Here is a 13,003-nt window from a genome sequence, read left to right on the forward strand (position 1 = left end):
TAATGGCAAATGCTATATTTGGTCGAGTACACACTTGAATATACATAAGGCTCCGACAGCGAAAGCGTATGGTATCTTTCACATTTTCAGCCCTCTTCTTATCATCCTTGGGACACTGTAACTCTAATAACACAGCTCATCTTTCTGTACAGGAGCAGGTGAGAGAGAACATGAATCTATTTTGAATCTCTAAAGTACCCGCTCAATATAAGTGGTCTGTGATAACCAAGAATACCACGAGATCTATCATGATAAATCTGTATCCCAAGAATGAAGGAGGCTTCACCCATGTCCTTCATGTCAAAATGACAAGACAATAGGTGCTTTATCTCATTGAGGAAATTTATTGAATTGCTGGCTAACAAGATATCATCAACATAGAGAACAAGAATGGCAAAATTGTTCCTATCAAACTTTTGATAGATGCACTGATCTAAGATATTCTCAACAAAACTGTAACTTTATTAAATTTCAGATACCACTGCCTAGAGGCTTGTTTTAGCCCATAGATGGATCTCTTCAATCTGCATACTAGATGTTCTTTACCAGATTCAACAAAACCATCAGGTTGTGTCATGTAGGCTTCTTCATACAAATCGCTATTCAAGAACGCAGTCTTGACATCCATCTGGTGAGGATCAAGATCAAGCTATGCAACTAAAGCCATTACCACTCTAAAAGCATCTTTGGTGGATACCGGAGAGAAGGTTTCTGTGTAATCAATACCTTCTTTCTAGTTGTAGCCCTTAGCTATAAGTTTGGCTTTATATCTATCAATTTCACCTCTAGCTCCTCGTTTTGTTTTAAAGACCCACTTGCAACCCATTGGTTTAAAACCCTTTAGTAGCTTTACAAGCTCCCATACGTGATTGCGGTATATAGAGGCAATTTCTTCACTCATAGCCTCTAACCATTCAGAAGAATGCGAGCTAGAAATAGCCTCTTGGTAAGATATTGGGTCTAAACTATCAATAGCATCTGAATTAAATTCCTACAAATACACTATGTAATCATTTGGAATAGCAGACCTGTGAACCCTTTGGGACCTATTTCTGGTTTCATCTTGAGCTTCATCCTGATCCATGGTATTATTCTGTCAACATGAGGGGTTGTCAAGATAGGGATAGGCAAAATGCTACTTTTGTCATGCAAAGTAATATGCCTAGGCACAGAGCTACCACTGTTAAGGCATCTTCAAAGAAACAAACTCGGTCAGATTCAATAACCCTAGTAGTGTGATTTGGACAATAGAATCTGTACCCACGAGATTCGATGCAATAGCCAATAAAGAAACTATCAACAGTTTTAGCATCAAGCTTCATCTGTTGTGGATTGTAAGGTTTTACCTATGTTTTACAACCCCAAACTCGTATATGCTTCAGCACAGGAGTCCTTCTAAAATACAACTCATATGGAGTCTTTGGAACTGACTTGCTAGGAACTTGATTCAAATAATAAATAGCAGTTTTAAGTGCATCACCCTACAGGAATTTTGGTAGTGAGGAGTGACTGATCATGCTTCTAACCATATCCATGAGAGTACGATTTCGCCTTTCTGCAACCCTATTTTGCTGCGGGGTGCCAGGCATAGTATACTGAGTTTTAATGCCATGCTCTTAAAGGTACAAAGCAAATGGCCCAGGGTTCCTACCAGTCTCAGTATATCTCCCATAAAATTCTCCTCCTCTATCAGATCTCACACATTTGATAAACTTGCCAGATTTCAATTCGATTGCTGCTTTAAAAGTCTTGAATGCATTAAGAGACTTGCCCTTTTCACGCAAGAGTTCAATCCATCCATGATGAGAGTAATCATCTATGAAGGTGATGAAATATCTAAAACCACCCATAGCTGGAGGTGTGATAGGTCTACAAATATCAGTATGGATTAGGTCTAAAGTATTTTCAGACCTCTTTGCCCCTTTGATTCTAGCTCTAGCAGGGAATTTTCCCTTTATACAGTCAACACAAGTTTCAAAATCTGAGAAATCAAGGTCTTGTAAGACACCTTGCTTGGTCATGCGCTCCAATCTCTCTCTAGAGATATGACCCAAACGACGATGCCATAACATAGAGGATTATCATTGCGCCTTTGACGTTTATGGCTAATAGCAGCATTGATATGGAGATTAGGAAGTTCAAGTAACCAATCATTCAATCGATATAAACCATATATCAAGGAAGCGAGACCAACATTAATGGAATCAAAACAAATGTCAATTTTTCCATTTCCTTGAAAGAATGAATAGCCACAAATATTCAATGCAAAAGTTGAAATTAAATTCCTCTTCGCAGAAGGTACATAAACAACATTGTTCAAATATAAAACATGACCAAAATTTATATACAAAGAAATAGTTCCAATGCATTCAACGGATGCTTTACTCCCTGCTATGCCAAAGACCAACTTCTGTGCCTCACTTGGAACCTTTTGGTTTCTTAGCCCCTGTAGAGAATTCACAACATGTACAGTGACACCAGAATCCAGGCACCATGAGTCAAAGGAAGTTTCAATGGTGTTAGATTCAAAATAGATTAGAGCTAGAGGGGCAGTTTGAAGAGTTGTACCTTCACTTTCTTGTTTGTTCTTCAGTTTGAAGCAATTAGCTTTAATGTGACTCGGTTTCTTGCAATAATTGCATAACCCCTTAAAGGGTTTCTTCCTCGACTTCTCACTCTTATCACTATCCTTCTTAAAGGTTGGATTATTAGGCTTTAGGACATCATGCTTCTTCCCCTTTTTCTTATATGACCCTCCAGATTTGCTGCTAGAGCCATAAGAAACATAGTTTATTGAGTGAGAGGAATTCTTCTTTATAGCTTCCTCTTCTTGAGTGACTATCGATATCATCTGGTCAATAGACCATTCAGCTTCTTGTGAGTTGTATGAAGTCCTCAAGAATGCGTACTCTAATAGTAGTAATTGAAGAACACGGTAAACCAAGGTACTTTCACCCAAATCAATCCCATATGACTTAAGCTTGTTATAGTAATGAACAAGCTTTAGAATGTGCTCCCTGACACTAGAAACTCCGTCATATTGAGTATTGTCAAGAAGTGACAGATAGTAGTTCTTTTGAGTCTTGTCAAGCTTCTTGTATTTGTTACTAATAGCTTTCAAGTACTCCACTACAGTATGCTTTTCAGGAATGCTGTCCCTAATTTCCTTTTTAATTGTGTACTTGATGATCGTTAGACAGATTCATTGGACTCACTCCATTGTTTATGGAAGGCCATTTCAGAAGCACTGGACTCAGAAGAGAGATCCACAAGCTTGGGTTCTCTCAGAGCTAAATCTTTCTCAGAAATGGTCAGATACATATTCAGGGACTCTTTCCAGTCATCATAGTTAGTCCCATTGAGAGCCTTCACAAAGGATAGTTGCGTAAAAGCGGAAACTGAAATCGTAAAATAAAAAATGGGAAATATTAATTATGTGTGCACAACATAATTATAAAACAGAATTTCCCAACAAGCGATTATCAATTATGCAACTATAATCATGCACCAAGAAGGCTTATATACCATAAAAATTTAGCTCATACAAAATTTTATACAAAATAATGCATTAAACATTTCCATACTTATAGGGTATAACAAATATCTAACATATTAAAAGAGTGCTATTACCCTATCGTTAAAGCCAACCATCAAAATCACATTAATAATGTCACACCTATGGGGTATGTCCATTATCAATGCTACAAGATCTTAAGTATCATCAATAATTCACAAAGTCATAAACTTTATGACCTTAGGACAGAATAAAATATTTTAAAAGTCCTTAGGGCCCTTTTTTTTTAGGAATTAGGAAACAAATTTAGGACGTAAGTGAAATTTTGAAAGGTAATCAGGGGAAAATAAGTAATTCTGGAAGAGATTTGGGTCAAAAATGCAATTCTGAAACTTAAAGGACTGACTTTTAACTTCAAAAAATTTATTGGGGTCACGGAAGAAATTACAGAAATTATGGGCCGAAGAATATGATTTAAAACTGGGGCCGAAACGCAATTAAGAGAAATATATAATTTTTTTTAATCAGGCTGCACTGTTCTGGGCCCATATGATTTGGGCCCAGTACGAGTTTCATAATCTGTGCGGACTTAGCCCACCAAAAAAAATATTGGAGGTAGTTTTTTTTAATACTAGGCCCAAATCGATGTCTGGGCCCATAAGTCATAGAAGCCGGATCCCTAGGACCTAAGATCCGCTTACCCGGCTCCCTCTTCTTCAAGTGCCGCAAACCGGAACACAGGGTTGAACCAGATGCCACCAGCATCAATACACCGTGCTGTGAACCAGAGTCGAGGGAGGGCGATGTTGTGAACCTGGTTACAGCAGAAGCCACCATGCCGTGAAGGAGGACGATGCTGTGAACCACTCCCGACAGTGAGTTGACAGTGAGGAAGACGGTGATGCTGAAGAATCCAAAACGACGGCATGAAATAGGAACTCTGAACAGGTTTGATGCCGTGAAGGAGAACTCTAGCGAAAACACATAGTGAAGAAGATGACGCCAAGGAATTTTTTTTACTATAAATATAATAAGATTTAAAACAAATTCTCATATTCAAATCTCATTTCCTAAAGAATATGGATCATAAGGAAATTTATCAACATGAGCATAAGTCTCTATCAATATATCATTATATATTAGAAGAATTGAGATATATAAATTTAAAAATTGTAACCTAGGCTCTGATGCCAAGTGTTATAATTCATTATCTCAATTCATATAAACAAGAAAAGTAAAGAATATATGCGTACATGAAGAATCCATGAGCGTTTGAGAAAACCTTGATTACCTCGAGTGTAGACAGGTACACAACCCACAGGTCCCCAGAGTCTTCAGAGTTCAGAGATAATAGAGTAGAAAAAAAATGAGTTGTCATATTTGTGGTTATCGACTGATCAGCTTATATAGATTAGATTGGTAACCAGTTTATTATATAATTAATTATTATATCACATTATCTCTGATTCAGTCAATTAATAGATAGGGAATAACTAACGGCTACTGGGTTGTGGGTTGGGCTTCTGCCCATTGGGTTTACTTGTGTGGTCCACCTATCACGATCCACACAAGATCATAAAAACTAATCTATTGGGCTTATTAATTAATGCTAATTCATAAATAATATTTCAACACTTATCCGACCAATATAGATCATTATATTTCACTAGAGGTTCATACCAAATGCTAAATCCATCCTCTCTATTTTGAGCTTCTCTAGCAAGCCAATCTATTAATCTAATCATGTCTCTTTGTGAATACATAATTTCCACGTTACAGTCAAAAAAAACCAGATCTCTCACCTCCTGAATAAGAGCTCGCATTGGATGATTAATCCTTGCTCCCTTTTTGATCAGTTGGATGTCTTCTAAAGAATCCATGTGACAATGACCTTGGTTATGTTAAATTGTTTACACAATCGTAATCCCTCTTTCAAAGCTAGAATTTCAGCACAGTAGGAGCAAGGAAGTTATCTTTATATGTTATTTCCGCAGTCATCATTATAGTATCCATTGCTTTATATACTTTGGTAGGATTATTATTACTGTAAATATGAGGACCATCATAGTGTTGATTAATGCTGTCGGCACAATTCACAATTGCTTTAATCTTCTCCCTTCCTTTCTCTGATTACTCCCTCTTCCAGCCTAAATTATAAAATATTTTTGAAAGAAATTTGCCATCCCAAAAAATACAGCATTTTGAAAAAATTAAGATTTTATTAAATATGTTTATTTTAATATTACCCTTTATCTCTATCTATTTAATACTAATTAAATATAGGTTTAAGGTTATTAAATGAGGGGTATTTTTAAAAGCTTATATTTTTGTTTTAAAAAAATAAGGTTATTAAATGTATTTATAGAGATTTATTAATATGTAAAATTTTATTTAAAAATATTTTATAATTTGAGATTAAAAAAAATAAGTTCATCGCGCAATAGCATAATCTAGTTTTCAGGGATCTTTCAATTCACTAGGCTTCTTTTTCCTGCGCCTTTATGATGAAGATGGGAGGCGTGCAATTTTAATCAGTGTGGTCAACACGCCAAATTATCTTTGTAAGAATTTTGTATTTGTTTATTTTATGCAGGCTATTGTATGTTTATTGATGCCGAGCATTCACTTGATAAAACACTCACGGAATCCATTGGTGAAAAATACTCAGAACTTGCTTTTCTCTTAACCTGATTGTGGTGAACAAGTACTTAGTCTTGTTGATATCATCCTGTTTGGTTTCTGTTTTCATTTTTATTTTTAAAAACTATTTTTTAATATAATTTTCAAAATTATTTTTTAAAATAAAAAACTGAAATCTATTTGGTTTATGTTGATTTAAAAACAGTTTTAAAATTAAAAATAAGCTGATATTGATGGTTACATACAGTTATGGTAGTTGTTTATGATAGAAATTGATCAAGCTAATTATATTTTTGAATAATTAAATGCAGTGTGTTTTGAGAAAAAAAAAAGCAATTTTGAGATGTTTTCAATTTTTTGTTTTTAAAAATAAAAATGAAAACATTATGAAAACAATTAAATTCAAAACAATTATTCAAATGAGTTTTTTTAGTTTTTTTATCTTTATAAATGGAAAAGAGTTTTTAAAAATAGAAGCCAAACAAGCCCTAAATATGAAGATTTATTTTTTATTTTTTTTTCCTTCATTCTTTTTGGTTGGTTATTGATTTTTGGAAGTAACTATACTCACTTCTATGTTATCATGAATATCATTTGTGCTTTCTGTAATATACTCCTTCTTTAATTCAGTGATGGACCCAGAAAAATTTGTCAGAGGAGGCACTATTTAAGCTAAATGTAAATTTTGATATTTTTGAAGAAAATATAATTCTAAATATTAAGTAAATTAATATATAAATAAATTATATGAAAAGTTTAAAAATATATATTAGTTTCATTTGTATCATAAATTTATTTTTATAATAAATATAAGAATAAAGAATATTTTTAAGTATGCATACTTGATAATTTTAAATAGAGTACGGGATAATTGAGTTTTTAAGGGGACAATTGCCTCCTCTGTTACGTCCCTGCTTTAATTTGTGGTTTGTTTTAGTATCATTGCTTGCATGTCTATGCTATTATTTGCATCACACTTCAATATAGCGCAAAACTAGTTTCATAGTACAATGCTCTTGAGAATGTTTTTTTTAAGGAAAATCATATTTACCTTTCACTTATATAACAGCAACTTTCATAGTACAATGGAGGCACCTCAAGCATGAACTCTCTACTTCAAGTAAGTGTGAAAAAAAATTATGAGAATTATTTTAAATAAGGCTCAATAATACATCTAATTCAGAAGAAATGAAAAATGGGATCGATCAATTATTAAAAAAGTAAATAAAAGGATAGTTATGCTTATCATAAAGGAAGTTGGCTTGTCTCTAAAATTTGAACTGTCCATATTTGGTACAAATTAAATGTGGATGGTCCAAATTTAAAATTTTTATTTTTTATTTGTATTTATATTTTATATTTATTAAATTTAAAATTAAAATTTTTAATAAATACATTTTATTACCAATCAAAACAATTCAAATCTAATTTGAAGGATTCAAAAATTATAAGTATAAAATATAAATACAAATAAAAAATAAAAATTTTAAATCTAAATCATTTAAATTTAATCTGGTTCAAATTTTATTTTAGAGTAGTGGAGAGAAAATGGAGAAGAAAGGTAATGGAAACAAGCCAAGTTGATCATGGGTCCCTGAGAAGGACAAATGAAACCTCAAAGCAATTAAAAGGGGACCCCAACAATGAGTAAAGCACATTATCTTAATGTCGTAATCTTCTGTTTCCCAACGAGGAACACCTAATTGCAGTCCAAATGTGGACAAGGAGAGGATGGAGCTTCAGTTTTTCACCAACAACCTCTTTATGTCTTGCCACGTGTTTGACAGCAAATCTTTATGCCCTATGCTCTCATCCTTTTTTATTGGCTTAATAATATGTCTTTTTGGCTTTTGATTTTGTTTTCCTAACACACCCAGTATTTTAGGACTGTCACACATTAAGCTGAGAAGATTTAAACGAGACCTAGACTAATTTAGATCCTCACACACCTTATATCTTGGGTTTGCCACACATCAAGTTAAGGAGATTTTCATGGGAGGTTCATATTAGAACTTTTTTGGGTGAAAGTTTTTACCACAAATGTTATTATATTTTTAAAGCTTGAACTCAAAACTTTTAACTAAAAAAGTACAACTTCCTTACCAATTAAGCTAAACTCTTCTAATTCTTTATATATATATATATATATATGACATGCTATTTTTGAAAGTTTTTTTTGGCATTTACATGAATTTGAAGTTAAAAAACTTTGTCATAAAGTAGTTATTAATTATTATACTAATACTACCGCTTGTTCAACTTATTATAGATACTTTTAATTGCATATTGATCAAGCACATATATATTACTTTTTTGTTTTCAAAACTATATTCTATATCTTAAATAAGTTTTGAGTAATGTATAGTATAGAAATATTGAATATGAGAAGAATTCAAGGAGGAACGGGTTAATTAATTAATAAAAATATTTTATCATGTTTTTATTTTAAAAATAATTAATTAATTTTGAAATAATATTAACATTTTTTGCCAGAAGAAATTCTTTGAAATAAATTAAAAGCAATACAAGTTGGGGGTGTCAATTACCCCGACATTAATAAACATATATAAAAACTTGTGGTTAATTAGCTCAATTCGCAAGAGGATTATGATAAAAACTTAGATTCAAATTTTCCTTAGAAAAGAAAAAAGGTATTATGATTAACAAAGAATAAGTAAAGAGAATGGATTAAATTTAATCAGTGGCCGGCCTGCATATTGTTGAGAGTGGGCAAATGTCCTCTCTCAAATTAAAAAAAAAAAATTGTAAGTATTGTAATTTTTTAAAACTTTGCAGTTGATATATCTCAATAATTTTAAATCCACTATATCCAAAATGAAACTGATTTGAATTTTTAAAAAAATTTAAGCATTTGATATGTTACACATAAGCCTAAATAGATTTTAAATTCTGAATATATTAAACTTAAAATTACTATTATTGTTTTAGATGTATAAATTTATATTACTTTTTATGAAAATAACAATATTTTGGAGCTTGTTTGGTTTCTTTTCTCACATTTTGTTTTTAAAATTTGTTTTGTAATACAATTTTTACATTTTTTTAAATAAAAAGAAAATCTGTTTTGTTATATTAATTTAAAAACAGTTTTACTCAGTTGATAATCATGGTTACCAGTGATTAATAATAATGGCTTTTGATAATTATATGCTAAGGTAACTATAGTTTTCGATAATCAAATATAATATATTTTCAAAACATGAAAAATAAAATAAAAATAGTTCTAAGATGTAACATCCTTATTTTTTTTAGATAAAAAAAATATTGTTGTGAAATTTAAATTTTTATTAAAAAATGATGATAATAATAGGAATTTAGATTATTTGAGATTATTTAGAAATAATAATATGGTTAGAAATTTAATTATGAATTTAAAACTTAGGTTTAAAAATTATATAAGAAATATTTTATTAAGATATAATTTTAAGATTTAGAATATAAAAAAAAATATGTGTGTGTGTGTGAGTAAAAAAAAAGAAAGTAAAAAAAAAGAGGTACTGTGGAAGTCCTACATCGTTTAGATGAGGGAAGGTGAGGCGCCTCCTCACATATAAAAAGAGGAGGCGCATGCGTAAGTAGCAGAAAGCAGAAGCAAATGAAAAAGTTTGTAATTTGTGAAAATTGCAGCTAAGGACCCAAGATATAATTTAGAAAAAATTATAAGTAATGGCCCAAAGGTTTGAATAATTAAATTCAGACCTATAGTTTTTTTTAATAATATAATTTTGGGACCCACAATCCCATTTTTATATTATTTTTCTCTTTTCCTCTCACGTTGCTCGGCGTTTTCTTGCAAGGGGGGATTATTTTTTTTTTCTTCAGGTATGTTCTAACTTTCCTGTTTAGATTAGCATTTAAAAATTTATTTAATTACAAAATTAATTTTATAGTTATTTTCTAAATAATATTAGCTTTTTAGTGATATGATTATTTTGTAGGATAGAACAAATATTTTGATTAGGATTTTTTTATAGGATAGTTAATCTAATGATATGATGAATTAAGGAATATAATAAATATCATAGAATATTTTCTTGAGGTTGAAACTCATGTTTAAGAATTTTTGAGTTAAAATCTAGATCTATATTGTTGAAATTATATTGAATCTGAGATGTAGGGATGAACCTCTAATTATTGAATAGTTATTTAAGTATGAATAGGTATTTTTGAGGTTACAGAAAGGTAATTTGAGGCTTCAAGATAATTTTAAAATTTTTAATTTATTTTTGAACGAATTTTTAGAATATAGATGGATGAAGTTGTGATACTAGAAATGATGTGAGGCTTAAAAATAGTTTATTAGGGTACGAGAATTTTAGAGAAAAATTTGGGAAGTTAAATGAGGCATAAATCTTAAATTAGTGTTAATATGAATTTTAGATCTAAGACTTTCTAACTCTTTAATTTATAGTTATTTATTAATTTCAATGAAAAATTAATATATAGTGTTGTGAAATAATTATGTAGATTATATTGACAAAGATAGTAGTGAAAGAGGAGTTGTGAAGGAAAACTTGTTATTCAAGACACAAGGTAACTATTATTAATGTGTTGTGATGGGTGTATTTGTGAATGGTTATGTGTTGTTTTATTGTTTGGAAAAATTATGAATTATTGAAAATAAATACTGTATATACTTGTTTGAAATTATTGTCAAGTGGGTTAAAAATTTATTTTTATGTATCATGATGAGATATTATTGTTCGGATATATTTTTGTTTGGATATTTGAATGATGCATGACTTGTCAGGGTATTTTAATGTATGGTGTTAATGAAAATTTCTGTTCGGTTAATTATTACCATGTGGTAAGCCCTCATTGGACCCAATGAGTGGTATGTCGCTTGGTCTAACTCACCTTTGCCGGGTGATTTGGCGTCCGAGCATGGCGAAAGGAGGATATAAGGTGCAGTCATGCAAATTAAATACTTGTTCGGTTTGTTTGGAAATATTGTTCGGTTAAATATTTTTGTGTGCCCACTTGGCAATCGCATGATTAGTTACATCCGCATGCATCATTACATATTAATTTTTGGTTACTGGGACTTTTAAGTCTCATTCCCCGTGGTTAATATTTTTACAGGAGAGAGTCTGGCCGAGAAAGCACCAGAGGTGTAACTATGGTGTATGAGACACCATCTTTTACGTTGCCTCTTATTTTGGATTATATAATGTATCTTGTGCCAACTTAGGACATATCTTCTTTGAGAAGCATGTAAACTCTAATCCTTTTTATTAAAAGTATTTATATGATCAAGAGGATTATGTCTGTCCCTCTTGATTTATGATCTGATTTGAATATCATGCCATGAGGATTATGTCTGTCCCTTATGATTCTAATTGCTTTTTTTGGGATATTTTAAGACCTGTGGTATGTCTTGGATGTATCATGGTAAAAATAAAAAAAAAAATTTCTACCATGATAATGGTTTTAATAATTTGCGAAAAATTGGTTTGTAAATTTGAGGGTGTTACATAAGATGTTTGTGTTTTTTAGGTTTTTAAAAACCAAAAATGAGAATGTTTTTTTTTTTTGAAATAATTAGGTTAAAAAATCTCATCCAAACAAGTTTTAAAATTTTTTATTTTTAAATATTTTTTAAAATAGAAATTAAACATGCTCTTAAATTTTTTTTATTACTTTTACATTTTATATCCCTGCTAATCCACGATCCCACGTTGGCCACTGAGTTTACAAAAGATTGACAAAGAATAATTAAAGAAATAAGATGAAACCAAAGTCATTTTTGTGAAAATAAGAAGAATGTAAGATATTGAGGTGAAAGAAATGAAGAACACAAGATAATATTGAAGAGAAAATAGGAGTAATATTCGTCCACTTGGATATTACAAACATGTGGTACATAACCTTTGTTTATAGGCTTCCAACCCTATATAAGACTTGCAATTTCATTAATAAAAAAATTACTCTACATTATGGTACAACATAAAATTAGTGGAGGTTGTATGAATAAATATTAGAAAACTACCAATGGAACAAAACTTAGTGAAGGAAAAAAAAGTATGCAATATGTATTAAAGCTGTCACGTTAAAAACCTTACTAGAAAAATCCTATGAGACAAAACATTAGTTTAGAAAAGGAGAGAGAGAGAGAGTAGCATAAACTTTACTTTCCCTAATGATGACATCAATTTAACTCTCATTGATAATAATATCAATTCTTGTTATTGTGTCTCAATAGATAATACTAATTTCTTAAATGTGATTGTTGAAAATATTTTTTCCAAGCAAATATTTTTTTTAGCAAAGTTATGCATGATACATTTTCATCATATATATTTTTCTAACATATCTTCTAGATATATTGAATTATATACATATTCTTTTGGATATATTGAATTATTAATATATACTCATTTGTCTTATGAACTGAGAAAATTACAAAGGAAAAGTTATTCTGAAGATTATCATGATATATCTTGTATCTATATGTTCAGCTTGCTTTGAATAAAATGATATGATATAATAATTTCATAAAACAAGATCGAATCTTTATTTTAATATCTACTTGTACGCATGCAAGAACTTAATTTTTCTTACAAAATGAAGGTGAAGAAACAGGAAAGCTTGAACAGTTGCAAGAGAACTTGAGTAAAGAAGGAAGAGGGGTTTTTATGATTTTAAGCACAGAGGATTGATCTCGGCATACCTATAGCCACCGACGACAATGTAATGATAGAGAAGGACAATGGAAGAAGGACGAAGGAATGAGGGAGGTGGGAGGAAGATCAGAGCTGTCTCTTGGCGCGATTCAGGAGATTTTGAAAACAGATGGAAGCAAAAGGGTTTTGAATAAAACCATATCTG

The sequence above is a fragment of the Prosopis cineraria genome, unplaced genomic scaffold, assembly GCF_029017545.1.
Source record: "Prosopis cineraria cultivar Desert tree isolate PC_DT_omini unplaced genomic scaffold, ASM2901754v1 PC9, whole genome shotgun sequence".
Taxonomy (NCBI): domain Eukaryota; kingdom Viridiplantae; phylum Streptophyta; class Magnoliopsida; order Fabales; family Fabaceae; genus Prosopis; species Prosopis cineraria.